The following is a 15,468-nucleotide window of genomic DNA, read 5'->3' on the forward strand; positions in this document are numbered from 1 at the left end:
TTTGGATTCACACTCTTGAATTCGTTGATGTTGTCTGTTTTTGTTATAGCTTTGTGTGTTGTTTGTGCCATCTTCCATGGATTCATCACCCAATCTCTAGTTCAATATATTTGTTCAGGAGAGGACCGTTTTGTTTGACAATCTTCTCAATGCTGGCTAATATCTGCAACTTTCCTCTCTCTCTCTCTCTCTCTCTCTCTCTCTCGCTCTCTGAAATTTTTCCCAGCTCACCTTGCTGATTATTTAGTGCCTTATCTCACTTTACAAATAACTTAGTGGGCAAGAATGTGAAAATTCCAAAATGGTAAGAAAGCAACATTTTTAGATAGATGAAGGCAGAAACCTGGGAAATACTTAAGGAGTCAAGAAGAGCAGTCTTGCTCTCCGTCTTACTCAATGTAAACCTTCTCTATGTTTATTTTTCTTTAGTTCTTGTCATAATTAAAGTTTTTTCAAGAATTCGTATGGCATCTGTGGGTTTTCCTTGGCATTTTATGAACTTTATAAAATTTGTCTAATTGCTAACCCTCTTTTTGGTTTTCCTTAGTGTAAAAAAGGGTGTTTTGGACATTTATTTGTTATGAAATAGAATTAATTCTTGTTGAGACTTGAAGAATTAGGAGTTTTCAGTGGATAGGCAAGCTACTTAAATGTATTTGCTGAAATGCCGGTTCCTGATTTCAGTTTTGATATTTGAGTTATTACTTTACTATAAAACGTTTTTCATACAACTGTGGCAAATAATTGAATATTGAGCTGCAATCAAGGGTAAACTGTTCTTTATGGTTATGGTATGTTAAATGCAAATACTTGGTCACCAGTGTTTAAACAAACACAATGTTCTCATGTGGCAAATGATTTATTATCTAATAGCTTATGATGCGGACACTTTGTTTTTGTTGTCATCATTTTCAACGAATGTGTGAGCAATACCATTTTATGATGGCATTGCAAGTGGGTGTTTACTGTTTTGGCAAAATATAATTATAATGTTTTTTCAAAATAAAGTGAGTACCTGTTATGCACATAACAACTTTTGATCCTACCATGACTCACATCGATTAGGACCATCTAATATCACAATAGGCCAGTCCTCTTTGTAGTTGAAAGGTTAACTTCTTTCTTGAAATGGTTGATCCCTCCCTGCAATTGTTGAGCATGCGAAAACCATTTTGAATTCTAATTAGATTGTTACTTTCTTGTTTCTATTATGAAATCAAGATCACAATTTTTACCACATCTACGTCTTGATACGACGTCCCAACAACCAAATAGATACACCCTTTGCCTGACCAAAGAAAAAACCATTGTTCAAGGCATCTTATGGGTGTTTTCCTTTTCACATATGAGGGACTCTGGTCATTTCACATTTACAACATCAGTTCCCACTTACTCCCCTGCCCTTTCCTAGCTGCTCTTCTTCTTGGACCTCTCTTCCCCACCCCATCTGGTGGGCACCATGGCCAGATGCTCCTCCCACCGGCTGGAGTCGTACTTGCTCCACTGATCGACCATGCGCTGAGTTGGAACAACCAAGTTCGCCATCAACTTAAGGGCCAGTCAAAATAGTTTGCCAAAAAAATGGTACCGAATTGGTCAATCTCCATGAGAATTGAAAAGGAATGAATATTAAAAGTAATTGGAAAATGATAATATAAAACAATAATTGCACTATTTAGAATGAAGTAATTTTCATCTCAGATGTATATATATATTTTTTCTATTTTGTAATTTTTTTAATTAAGACAAGTGTGTTCCTCCTAGATGCACCCACAATCATTAATTTTGGTCTTCTTATTTTCAATCATTGCTTAGTACTAAATTGTAGCATCAAAATGACAAACGAGGGGCTTGGCCCGGCCTAGTTAAATTTTAATCAAAAAAATATATAAGAAAAATATTATATATATGCATTTATTTATTTAAAATTAATTAAAAATTGTCGAGCCAGGCCAAGCCGGGTGCCCACTTCTATCCAGACATAATGTGTGCGCCCTTATTTCATTTTACTTCTTGATTTTGTTACATTACCTGGCGGTCGATTTCTATAATAAGTCTATGTTGTTATCCCCACCTGTTTGATTGTCACATCGAGATATGGTTGCAGCCTGCACACTCTCCTTAACTCGATTTAGTGCCCTCTTGACGGGAATACCCTTGCCAATTAATTTGAACTCTAGTAATGAATCAAACTGACCATGGGCAAATCGGGAATCCACTGAAATGATCGGGCTGGACCGAAAACTGATCAGAAAAGTAACAGCGATTGGTTACTCCGGCGGTAGCACACAGATTTCCGACCGGGAGCAAGTTCTTCACGAAGGCAGGTCAGATTCACCCGAAACTTGGTGGGGATGTTGCTAAGATCTGGGCGATTATGCTGGGGTGAACAAGAGAATAAAATTCGCCCTTGGTTGCTTCACATTTCACCTGCAACTTCCTCCCAGCCACTGCTTGGTTTCCTCCAAGCCGAGCGAACGATGTGGTTGATTAAGGGTCAGCTCTTGGGGAAAACCCATCTCCTTTCTAAATAGCAATTCTCGAATTGATGCAGAGTGACTTGCTGCTGCCGAGGACAGAATTCTCAGGTTGATTCACTGTCGAATTCACAGAAATCCGACTGGCCTTCTACCAAAGGATTCCGATGAACCTTCGGATTCTCACCGTGACAATCAGTCTGATAGACTAGGCTGCGATCTACCACCAACTCGATAAACCTTATCCCTTCATTAATTTTACCAAGTTTGGATAGAACCGGCTCTTTTTTGGCTAGACCAATGGAAGCTTGAATCTGAATGTATTTGTATGATTAATTAGGCCTCTGATTTTCATCAAGATTTTCCTTCCTTTCTCAAGTTCCATGTCCTATATTTTGACTGCCATAACCCTATTTAGGTAAACATTATTTGGATTACTGTTGGCGGTCGTTCTTGAAATTTATATAGTTGTAAATGTAATATGACAGGTTACAGTGTAGGACAATCCAACTGAACTCTTTATGCATGCTTCTCCTAGAAAGTGCCGGGACTTGGTGTGTCAGAGGCTTAATGTTGAAATAGAAAAGTTACAAGGCCTCGAAGTGCAGAACCAGCCACCATTGCAACTCCCAGGAAGTCTTGATGGGCTTAAGATGTTTGGATTTTCTTCCTTGCAAATTATTGAGGTAAGAATGCCTTCATTCTTCTTTTGCTGTAGCCTTGAAGGATGGAAAGTGCAATATGGAAATTATCAATGACATCTGTATAGGCCATTTGGTAAATTTTAGCCTAGTGCTTTTGTCAGTATTGGCCAGAGCAGGATTTCTATAACTGTTATTCCCCCAAGGCCAGATATAATGCTCGCAATTTATTGGGTTCATTGTTACTTTGACTTCACCAGTAAATGCCAAATCCATATATAAATGGGTAGCTAGAGGTAGATACAGGTAACCATACCTATGCTCCATGTGTTGAAATATCCAATTGTTTTCCATGGATGGTGTTCCTTTGAATACATGGGACGTATCAGTCTGTCACCTTATTTTTAAAATTCTTGAATTAAAGAATAATTCAAACTAATTTCATTGATTTTAAATATGACAAAAAGAAGAAACATGATAATTATTAGCCTTGCATCGTATTGGCAAGATGGCCGATTCAACCCACATCCGCTGATGTAGAACGATATTAATAATTAATAACACTAACCCACGTTCCTCAACCTAAATTTATCATGTCAAGTGATAGAAATATACATTTTAAAAAATGTATTTTACATAGTTTTAAATTTTAATCATTTCAATGTATAACAAAGAAAATCAACGATATAATAACTTAGTGGATCATCAAAAAAAGGAAAATTAAAAATATGGAATTAAAATGATTCGTAATTTTATTTATAAAACAATGAATTGATTCAAAGTGTGTTAAGTATGCCAACACCATCACATTCTATAAAAAGACAGGAGAATTTGGAAAACACCATTTAATTTCTCCTAAATAACTTTGCCATTGCCTATTTATTAAAAGATATTCTCTGGATCAAATGTTTGTCGGTAATTATGTGTCAAACATGTTCATTTATTGCATTTGACAAAAAACTAAAGCAAAGCATTTTCAAAGAAAAAACGTTTTTGGTGCTTTAAATAAATTCCAAAAAAATTTCATTTCCAAGCCTACCTTTTCTATAATTTTAAAAGTGGACCACATCATATTTTTTTAAATAACATGCTTTTCGTAAAAACTATCAAATACGGATTTCAATCCATCATCTACTAATATGGGGAGCCAAGCTGATTTCTTGGTTTTAATACGATCCTCTTGTCACAAAATTACTTTTATGACTTCAGCTAACATTTCACTTTTTGAAATAGGAATTTTACTTCATGCCTTCATTTTGCCGTTTAAATTAAAAAGCACAGACCTTAGATAAATTGCAATAAGATTGTATTAGTTTGAAATCATAAGCAAAAAGAAGACCCCAACAAAGAATCCACAAATAAGTTTGTGTTATTACTATAAAAAGGTGTGGAAGCCAATTACCGTGAATCATGAATTGCGTCACATTTTCATAGTCAAAACTTTGTTCAAAATAGAAGGAATTTAGTTCAAATTAGATCCACAAGAGAAACCTTAGGCCGTGTTTGATTATTTTGGATCTCGGAGTCTTTAGGTGCTTCAAATGCGGTATGTAGAAGAAGCTGGTACGGAGAACTGGAGGAAGGGCCTATCAAATCATCCCTCCCTTGCAGCTTGGATGACCGGCATTCCTGTAGCTATCGCCTAGCCGCTTCCCGAGCAGATAGCACGCACCACCTTGCCAAAAGAAAAAGATAGAACATGAGACTTCTGGAACTCAAGCGCCTTCGTTTGGAGGTAACCACAGACTCAAGGATCACGTGTGCCTGCCCGAATTCCTAAAGAATTGCTATTTTGTTTTGTCTTTTCAAAAGTACTAATGACATACAATTTTTGGTATCAGCCCTAGATCTGGTCGAAGAAGCACTAGTTTACCCAGACTTTTCCAATGCTACAAGGCTACAAGTGGACCAAGCGAAAATGACCGAACAGTTTTCAGGTCTCTTTCACTAATGGAAAAAGATGGTGAGTGGATTCCACGTGCTCAACTGGAGACCTGCGTCAAAGAAAGAACCTTTTGGCAGAGAAAGATGTATCGACAGAAACTTCGATGAAGAGCTTGAAACAACAGACATTGAATTGGACCCTCTCCATAGCTCCCATTCTCCGAAGATCAAAATTGGGGTTCCCAATGCTTGGCTTCCGAAACAAAGGGTTTGAAGACATAGATTCAAGTCAAGTCTTCATGGAAGGCCTAGGTGCGTTAGAGGGGATTTCTGTTTCGCAAAGTGGTCAAAGACAGAGGGCAGCATTTTCTTCTCTTCGCAAGAACTTCTGGATCAGAGTCAAGCATGAGAGGTGTCAAACTTTCCTGCATGAGCTACTGCTCGAGTCGAGCTCTAGTTAAGTCAGGCGTCCAGCATGAGCGTCCCAAAGCCGTTGGATTGGATAGTCTCATTGGTCTGTTGGGTCGGAAGGTCTTGCTTCTTATTTGTTAATTAATTTCTGGTCCACACGACTTCAGGCAGATAAAGCAGCTACTAAAGCTATGCTTGTCAATGGAGTAGGTGATTTTGGATAGTTTAGAACTACTGCGGACTTGTTTCATAGCTCTCAGCCTGACAAATGATGATTGAGACGAGATTTGGCCACGGTTGGATATACTCGGAAGATCCACGAATAAAACAAACCGTGGATCTCTAATCCACAAATTTCAAATCTGTGTGGAGTGAAATCCATGGATTAGAAATTGAGCCACCACCATCTGATCACTTGCGCTGATCTCACAGTATCGACCTATCTCCTACCATGGCCCTTTCTCCCCACCTAAAACCAACTAGAAGATATGATTCTCAAAATCTTTGAAAAAGCAGTAAAAAAACGAGTAAAAAAAAATCATGCAAGGAGATCAGTAAAAAAAAATCATGCAAGAAAATTTTTTTACTGATCTCCTCTTCATCCCCTTCGTCTGTGATGATGAAGAGGAGATCAGTAAAAAAAAAAAACAGCCACCACCACTGGAAAGAGAGAGCTCAGCCATAGAAGACACCCTTTGCTTACGATGACGAGGAGATCGGGAAAAAAAAAGACACTGCCATGGTCAGGGCCGAGAGAGAGAGAGAGGGCAAGGATGCAAGCTTTGCATTACCAAACATGGTTATAGAGGGTGAACAACAAGCTGAGCACGGCTCATTAAACCTCGACTCAAAATCGAGTTTGAGCCAACTATATTAATAAACGAGCCAAAGTCGAGCTCATTTTTCAACTCTTTTTTAGTCGAGCCAAGTTCGAATTCATTGAACACGAATGTTTTAAGCTCGACTCGCCTCAAGCAAAAGTAGTAGTTATTTTGTTTTTTCCATTTCATGTTTCATGCCATCCTGTGGTTCTCTCTCTTCTCTTGCTTCTTCAAGGCTTCATCCAAATGAAAAACGTCTCATCCAAATGCCCAATACCACCATTTCCCTTCTCATTTGCTGCTGCAAAGCCTGTCAAGGTATGCCCCTCTCTCTCTCTCTCCCTCTCTCTAACTCTAAGTTGAGGGTCGCTCATTGGAGCGAGGGTTTCGTCAAAACCCTTGCTCCTACAAACTGGAGCTTTGGAATCTAAAACACTCGTTCTCTGGAGCAAGGGTTTCTTTCTTCAAAACCTTGCTCCAACAAGCGAGGGTTTCAAACACCCTTGTTCGCAGTGAGTGAGGGATGAAACCCTCGCTCAGCAAAGCAAAGGGTATCAAATCAATCTGAAAACCTCACACAGCAAGGGGTTTCAAATTAATCAGAAACCCTCGCTCAGCAAAGGGTGGCGCTGGAGCCAGGGCTTCCAGGTTCATGAAAGTTCCAGCAAGCGATCTGAAACCTTCATTCAGCGCTGAGCATGAGCGAGAGTTCCTTGAAATGATTTCTCTTTTTCTGCATATACTCTGCTTCACCACTTCCATAGCTGCAGCATTATTGCTGCCATATTTTGCCATAGCATATAAACGACATGCTTATATACTAGTTAAATGAGCTCGAGCTCTGACACGCTTGATTGAGCCGAGCTCGAGTTGACATTATATAATTTGATTCGAGCTCGAGTTGTGCAATATAGAAGGCGAGCGGAGTTTGAGCTGACCAAGCTTGGGCTCGACTCAGCTCATGTTCACCCATACTAGAAACCGTGGTTTTCAAATCCTTGGATCTAAGATCCAAGTATTGAAAATCAACTCCGGATCCTTAGATCTGAAGCTATCAAATGGAACCCAGATTCAAATATGAGCTCAAAATTGCTTTGCTAAATAAATGGCTGGGAGGAGCAGTCTCTCAATTTGTTCAACAAAATTAAAAGAATGTACAGAAAAAATAACCAACATGGACAGCTTTAAGGAGTCGACCATTCAACAGAAGAATGCAAATCAATGCAGCGATGCGAGACTTTCACTACCTCAAAGGCAGGATTGCAATGCACCAGAACAAAAATCTTCCTTGAAAGAATATGATCCTCAGATCCGTGAGGCACTTAATCAACCTCTTACATGCAGTGAAACCATGCGTTCCTCCAGCCTATGGGAGCCACTGAAATGCCAACCACCCCATTAAATCCTGGGAGGCTACAAAGAATTCCAACTTAGATCTCCTTGGCACCCTAACATAGTCTGACTGGGACATAACAAACTCCAGAATCAAAATTTCACCCAGTACCCTACCTTATGAGAGTCTCTAATCCATCTGCAGGCAGAGTGTATGATCAGACTCCAAGCCAAAATCTCCTACTTACTCACTAACCCCCAACACACATTTATCATCAATTGTTTAACAATCTTCCCACAAAGGTTTGCATTGAACATATTTCTGCACCACATCCCCATCATGGACTCTTTTATTCCTTCATAGTCAGAGCTTCCAGATAACCTTTGGAAAGCATAAACACCATCCCCTTCTAGCTAAATTTAATGCCCCAACACCAGGACTCCTAAGGACTATCATAGACTGTTCGAATTTCACCATTACATTAAACTTGCAACCGATGACTTTCCTGATGGATCATGCCAAAGACAAATGAATGAACACATGGATATCACTTCCTCTTCCTTCTCACAAAGAGGACACCGATTGGCAAGGGGGACTCCAAAATTTTCTATGCAATCTTGGGTGAGAGTCCCGCCTTTCAGAGCAATATGTGATGTCCACTTTGTGCACTCCATTGAGTCGTTTCTATATACTGTGGTTCCCTTCACAAGCCTCACAATCTTCACTTTAATGCGCTCATATATGTACACTCAATTCAGAGTTTCAGACTACTCACAACTGAATCAGACCATAACATATTTGTTACCAAACCAACACTCCTCATGGCTAAAGGAATCCAAAGACCCAAAAACCTTCCACATCCCAAGAATTCTATGAGTGAATCACCCCCACCAGCTTCTGCTTATAGTTCACAGATGTTGGAGGTTCCAAACATTGAAAAAAGTAGCACAGCAGACCCCAACCGCACTGTTCTGATCAGATGTTAATCACTTTCTAAGAGACAAGATGAGAAATTTCCTCCCATCCCCACATGAGACCTGCAACCAAAGGCTATGGTTGCACAAATACTTCTGTCAACACAAGTAGCACCATTAACTTGGCCTTGAGTGTCAACTAGATCATCCAAGCATTATTAAGGCTACTCAAATCTTTCAAACCAGTCCCATCCTCCTCTAAAGGTAAGCACAGGGAGAACCACCTCACTGCATGATCATGCCTCCCATCTGTTGAATCACCCCAAATGAACCTACTACAGGTTCTCTGGGTGTTGTCTAATTAGGCCTTTAGTTATGCCAATTGTCCTAGTTTATAGCCTTTCTATAGCATGAACCAAACTGTGCTAAGAGTTGGTTAAAAATGACTATTTTACCCTTCTTAAATGGGATATTTAACTGATACTTCCAAAAAGAATTTCAAATATAAGGGCCATGAACTACACCAAAGCAAATCATACATCATAGGTATCTAACTCCAGTATCCATATCACTCAAGTCATCATCACATAGGAAATGAACATTTTGCTCCCGATCAAGTCATTTTATCCATTTTCTCGGCCTTTGCAAATAACTATGGAAGTCCTGAGAATTGTATTACTAAGCAATTGGGGTTATTTCCATTTGTATAAGTCAATGGAAACACCCAAACAAGTTTATTAGCTTACATTTGGTCAGAAATGATCTAGAAATAGGTAATTTCCCTCATTTTTCAATCATTTCTTGTCATCAAAACACATGCAGACTTGACTAGACCCACGATAAGATCTCCTCAGCATAAGCATATTATCTCCAGCTCCATTTCCATTTTTGAAGTCTCAATTCTTGTGTTAGGACAATCATTTTAAGAAATGACACATTGTTTTCCCATTTCCTCATGTATGATCATCATTTTCCACTGATTCGAGTGAGTTAGACCAAATTTAGTTACAATCAGATTTTTAAGTGCATGAACTGACTATTCTTGCTTTCAATTCAGTAATTCTGTTTCAGATTGAGCACACATTGTAGATTTTCCATCACCCATGGAGTGTTCATATCTAGACATTGTCATAGTAACTTTTGAACTGATTTTTGAGAGATATGGAATAGCAATTTTTAATTTGAGCACACAGATTGATTAAAATGTCACTTAATGAGAGTACCAGTGTGCTTACTGCTCCTACACAAGCTCAAAATCTCCGTTTCCCATTATACCCTTACCATTTCCATTTACATGTTCAAATACAATTCAGTCAATTTTAGAAAATGTGATTTTCCAAAGGCAAATTGAGTAACCTTTTAATGAAATTTGGCACGCCCAAAAATTGAACCTCAAAAGCACCCCAAAAAGTCTTTTTAACTCTCAAAAATTTTCACCATGACCAAATGACCATTTTACCTCATACATGGAGGTTTTGAACTGCGCTTTTAAAAAATGATTTCAAATGTAGGAGCCAAACATAGAAAACCAGGGTCAAACTTACGGTATTTAGACATCTAATACCTAGTCTAGGATCACCTAAGTTGTCGCAACCATGTCAAATGACCATTTTGTCCCTAATGTAAGAAAATCTTAGAAATCTTAGTAATGATTTAAAACAAACATAAATCGGGTAATTCTTAGCTCTACAAGTCTCTAAGAGTAGTTAAAGTCATCTCACCAACCATTTTTACCAGTTTAAGTCAGCTTTCCCTATAAGTCAGCTCACCAGAACCGAGAACTACAATTTTTAGCTCGACTATATATCATTAAGTCTAACCAAATTCAGGATAGGTTTGCTTTAGTGGAAAAAAATTATTATTTTACTTACTTTGAGTTACCAAGCTCACATTTTAGTTTCAAAGTTATTCACAGATTTCCACTACCCACTCTCTCACCTATTGAGGATTCTTCGAATTAAGTTATAGTGCAACCGAGTTGAGTTAGCTCAAACCAAACTAGAATCATATTTATGATTTATAAATTTATCCTCCCTTAGTTTGGTTTGAGTTTATTCATCTTGGTTTGAGTTCAATTTTGTTCCAAAGGTCCGAACTTCACTCTCTTTTTTGTTTTTAAGGCGTTTGAGCTCAACTTAGTGGAGTGAGCTGAAATCGAGCTAGGATCATGTTTATCATGTATAAATCTATCTTCTTTTAGTTTCGTATGAGTTCATATTAGTTTGGAAGGTCCTAAAGCTCATTTTCTTTCTCTCTCTCTCTCTCTCTTTTTTTTTTGGATTTAAGCTGAATTTGACCTCAACCTAACAGAGTGAGCTATAATTGAGCCAAAATCGTATTTATCATGTATGAATCTATCTTTTCTTAGTTTTTGGGTTTGAGTTTATTCATACCCAATTTGAGTTCAATTCCGTATTGAAGGTCTGGAACTCATTCATAATACTTGCTACACTCTGTAAACATCTATCAAGCTTAATTCAGTTAACTCAGAGCAAAACTTTCTGATCTTTCAACATATCCTTACCAGTAAATGGCTGTTCTAAGGCTCGCAACTCAACTAGTAAAGATGACGATCATAACCTAATTTTTGAAAACCTTCGATGTTTCTCTTAATATATATGACATTCACAGCCTGTAAATTTTAGAAAATTTGATTTTTAGAAGAATGTTGGAGGGTTCTTTAGTAATATTTTAACTAAAGTCAATCTAGAAATAGGCATATAGGCTGGTCTAATCAGATTTGCCAAACTCACCCGGAGCTTCAGAATACACATAGGGACACAACAGTCATTTTCTTTTAAGCCATATTATTCTACACAAACATAGGACATATGTCTCATGTACATTAGTTTATGGCTTTCTTTGATTCCTAGAGCTTTCAGCAAAGTCAAATACATGATTTATGCTTATTTGAGTTCAAAATCTACACAAGGAGTAAACCAATCAATTTTTTTCTAATCCATATTTTCTACATGAACCTAAGATTATATGTCATATATACTTAACGTCATCAAGTTTGTCATTATCAAATCATCAAAGCTCCGACTTGAAATCATTTCAAACACATAATAGATGGTCCAAATCTTCACCCAAGGGTAAAAAGTCTTTTCATTTCAAATCTCTTACCCACGGCCAAGAGCAAAACAACAATTTCATCTGCAATACTGTCATTTTGTATTTAGTCTATATGCTAGATATACTTGACGATATGGTATTTGAAGCATCAATTACAATGTTTACATCAACGTTTTTAGATCTACGAACTATTGTCTAGAATTCTAATCCAAATCTCTTAAGATCCATTTTGTAGAAACTTTCTATGGATTTAGATCTTGATCTGAATCTTAAATCCATGCCCATACCTATCTTCTAGAATCTTCTATAGATATCATGATTTGAATCTCAGAACCATATCCCAAACCAAGATCCAAATGCGTAAATGTACATATATGCAAAAAATATCACAGTTGATTTTGAACACTATGCGAGATGTCAATCCAAATAGTTGCTATAGATTCATGCAAACCTCTAAGTAGAGTAGTTTGGTTCAGAACCATTTAATAGTGTTGTGTGCATTAGGACTTAGAATTGAGAGTGATTTATTCATGTTCACTTACATTTAGAATCCCATACAACCCCTTTCAATTTAAGCATTGATTGAAAACAAATGTTTGTTTCCCCCATGGTTTTAACTCTCCATCTTTGGCAACGTCGTATTAGAGTTCACTGATTGTGCATGTGCGTGCTCATGAATTTCGAAATTTACCTTCACCTATATGGCCGCTTGGCCTAGATGGGTCCGCTCAAGAGGTCGACCTCCTGGCTCCTCCATAGTGGACTAGACATCACCCCCAAATTCTGCATGGAACTATTAATGCCCTCCACCTTGGAGCCCTTTGCCAACTAGGGAGGGAAGTTGGGGTGCATAAAGGCAACCTGGCAAATAAATAGCTAGGGCCAGACCTGCCCAATTCCATGTAGGACCAGCCAGTGCCCAAGGATGCCAATAGCAGACCCCAGAGATTGCCACATGGCATGGGTATGCCAGCTGATCCAAATTCATCCTTTTTTTTTTTACCCCATTTGATCACATAGAGGGCTGATTTGCTGCCCTAGGCTATCAGCCCAGCTTCTAGGATGACTCAGACTGAGCTGGCCACCGTGGACCAGCCACTATAGCAACATGCCACCCGAGGTTTGACCCAAACTGCTAGCTCAAGGCACTGCTCCAGCCAGTCCATGCGGTGCTAGCTCCTTAAGCTGGCCTTTCTTTGTGCAGGCTCTAGCCTAGCGCCCATTTAGCCCCCACAACTTCCACCTTGGCACCACATCAGCATCACATTGTCCCATGTCAAAATGGCACCCTCTACTTTCTCTCTCTTATTTAATAAGTTCATTTATTCCTGCATTAATGTTGTCTCGTTTCTTGTTCTGAACTACTTGTGTGGGGGAAGTGGCCCACTTGAAACCAGTGACCATTGCCTGAATTCCACTGCCCATCCAAACACTGCCATAGCTATCAGTCCACGGTAGCATCTCTACCACCCACAGGTGGAGCTCTCCCAATGAGAGGAGCCACTCTTCCAGCAACCCACACATCACTCCAATGAGCTTTCTGGTGAATCGTGGGATGCTAGCTACCCCATCACCACCCACAAAAACCTCAGCACCGGCAAGCTCTTCCTGAGCAGGCTCCACCTCTGCCGCAGCTCCGAGAATGCCACTGCCACTGCTCTTTTTCTGGTTGGATGAGTTAGTCACCAAATGAGAGAGAATTTTTATTTAAATGTTGCAATGCATGCATTTTCCCTTCTCAAAAGCTTATTAGGGACAGATTCATTATTATAGATGAGATCCACCCTTACATAATGAATAATTGGTTGAGATGATCCACTGATCTTCTTCCATTTCAATCTATATTTCTCATGATTTTCTGTACTTTCTTTTGAGAGAGGTGGTCAAGGAGGTTAGAAGCCATGCCTTCAACCCCTTTGATGTAAAAATCCCAGCCATAAACTATCACTGTTCATGTGTTATGTGGCCCTTTACTCAATCTTTTTAATTCAAAAAGCAACATTTACGTATATATACGAATGTGTGTGTGTGTGTATATATATATATATATATCATCTCATATGAAAATGGCTATTATTCTTTCAAGATTAGGTTAAAGGTCACATCCTTAAGCTAATCTAAAGGAGATTGCTTCCAACATTGAATCTTGATGGCTCAAAACTACAAGGTTTAGCCAGTCCAAAATTTGAAATCAGGCTGATTGAGTGTATATATATGTATTTTTAAAACCTAGAATTTGACTTTTCAAAGATTCTTCGAACGTCAAGTTTGAGATCCTACAATACTTGTTTCAGCTCAAAGGAAGCTACTAATTTGTCAATGTCTATGAAATTAGACCGAATCCCTAGTCTTGCCTAATCAGCACTGTAGAGAGTAGCTTCTAATATGGCTGATATTCATGATTTTGACTTCACATTTTTCAATTTTGCAATTGGTTTGGTTTTCAAATTAATACATCACAAAATTTCAGCCAAAAGCTGTAATTAAAATTCACAAAACCGGCGGAAGAAATTTTGTCAAATTCTCTCAACATACTATACTAATTTGCATAGCCTTGAGATTTAAAACCAAATTTGGAGTAAACATTGCTTCTAAGATCTGATTTGCATTCCAACATGTACTTTAATGGAAAAATAGATGTATATATTCTAAATATGTATATATGTTTCATCAATTTCAAGATTTAATCTATCAAATTACATTTTACTTTGAAGACAGATCTCCAAAGTAGACATTTCTTAATTTGCAACCATTAAATCAGTACATGGTCTGTTTTATAATCATTTTAACATGTGGAAGTGGAGTTTTTCCACGTTTTTCCCATTCTAAAACTGGGATTTTTCGTTCAATTTTCAGATTTCACTTTCAAGTTTAAGAATTTTATCTATGTCAAGCTTATGGACTGCATTGTAGTAGTTATACTTGATCCAATACCAAATATAGCCTAGACATTGTACTGCATATCCAATTTAATATAAATTTGCTCTTTATTTCATGAATGCATGTGATGGAATAAAAAATTAACACGTGTAGATGCATGGACAGTTAGTGAGAGTGAAGAATGTATGCACACATATAGTTTATTTTCTTAATTCATGCTTGCGTTCACTTATCTAATTCACACACACATGCACCATCTCTAGAAAGTAAGTGGACCAATTCAAGTTACACAACATGACCGAGCTATATTGCAACAAAGGATTTGGAATCTCACTTAGATTTGAAAAGAAAATACAAGAATTCTATCAATCTTGCCAACAAATATATTTGGAACATAAATTTTTTTTTATAAAACATTGGAAACCCTATTTTTCCAAAAACAAGCTTTACTTGAAAAATTTACGATCTTTTCTAAAAGAGAACTTGGTACAATTTCAATTCAAAATTCCTATCTTTTGATCAACCAATTTTCAAATTTGATCAATTGATCCATTTTTTAAAGCTAAATCAACTATTTAAGTCAAGTTCATTTTTGAATTTACTTTAAATTAAGTTCAAAATTTTGATCCAGGATTTCATATTAACTTCAAGTTCATGAACTAAAACTCCAATTTTCAACTATTTACAAATCAAATCCTCAACTTACAAATATAATTTCCAAACAAATTTCTTAAACTCTCAAATTTTTAGATCAAATCAATGGTCCCAACTAGAATCAATTTTGAAATATTTTCAATTTTGCCAAAATTCAAAAAAATTCCCCAACTTTATAAAACAAGTTGAATTTCTAAGTAACTTGTCAAAACCAATTTGATTTTCAAATGACTTGTTTAAAATCCATTTCATTTTATCTAAAACAAGGTCAAAACATTGGTTGTTCAAAATTAAGTTCAAATGAAATTCAAAATCAAATTTCAAACCCTTATGCACAAACATATATAATGCATCAATCAAATGACTTGTACAACTTTT

Source organism: Nymphaea colorata, chromosome 13, assembly GCF_008831285.2.
Source record: "Nymphaea colorata isolate Beijing-Zhang1983 chromosome 13, ASM883128v2, whole genome shotgun sequence".
Lineage (NCBI taxonomy): Eukaryota > Viridiplantae > Streptophyta > Magnoliopsida > Nymphaeales > Nymphaeaceae > Nymphaea > Nymphaea colorata.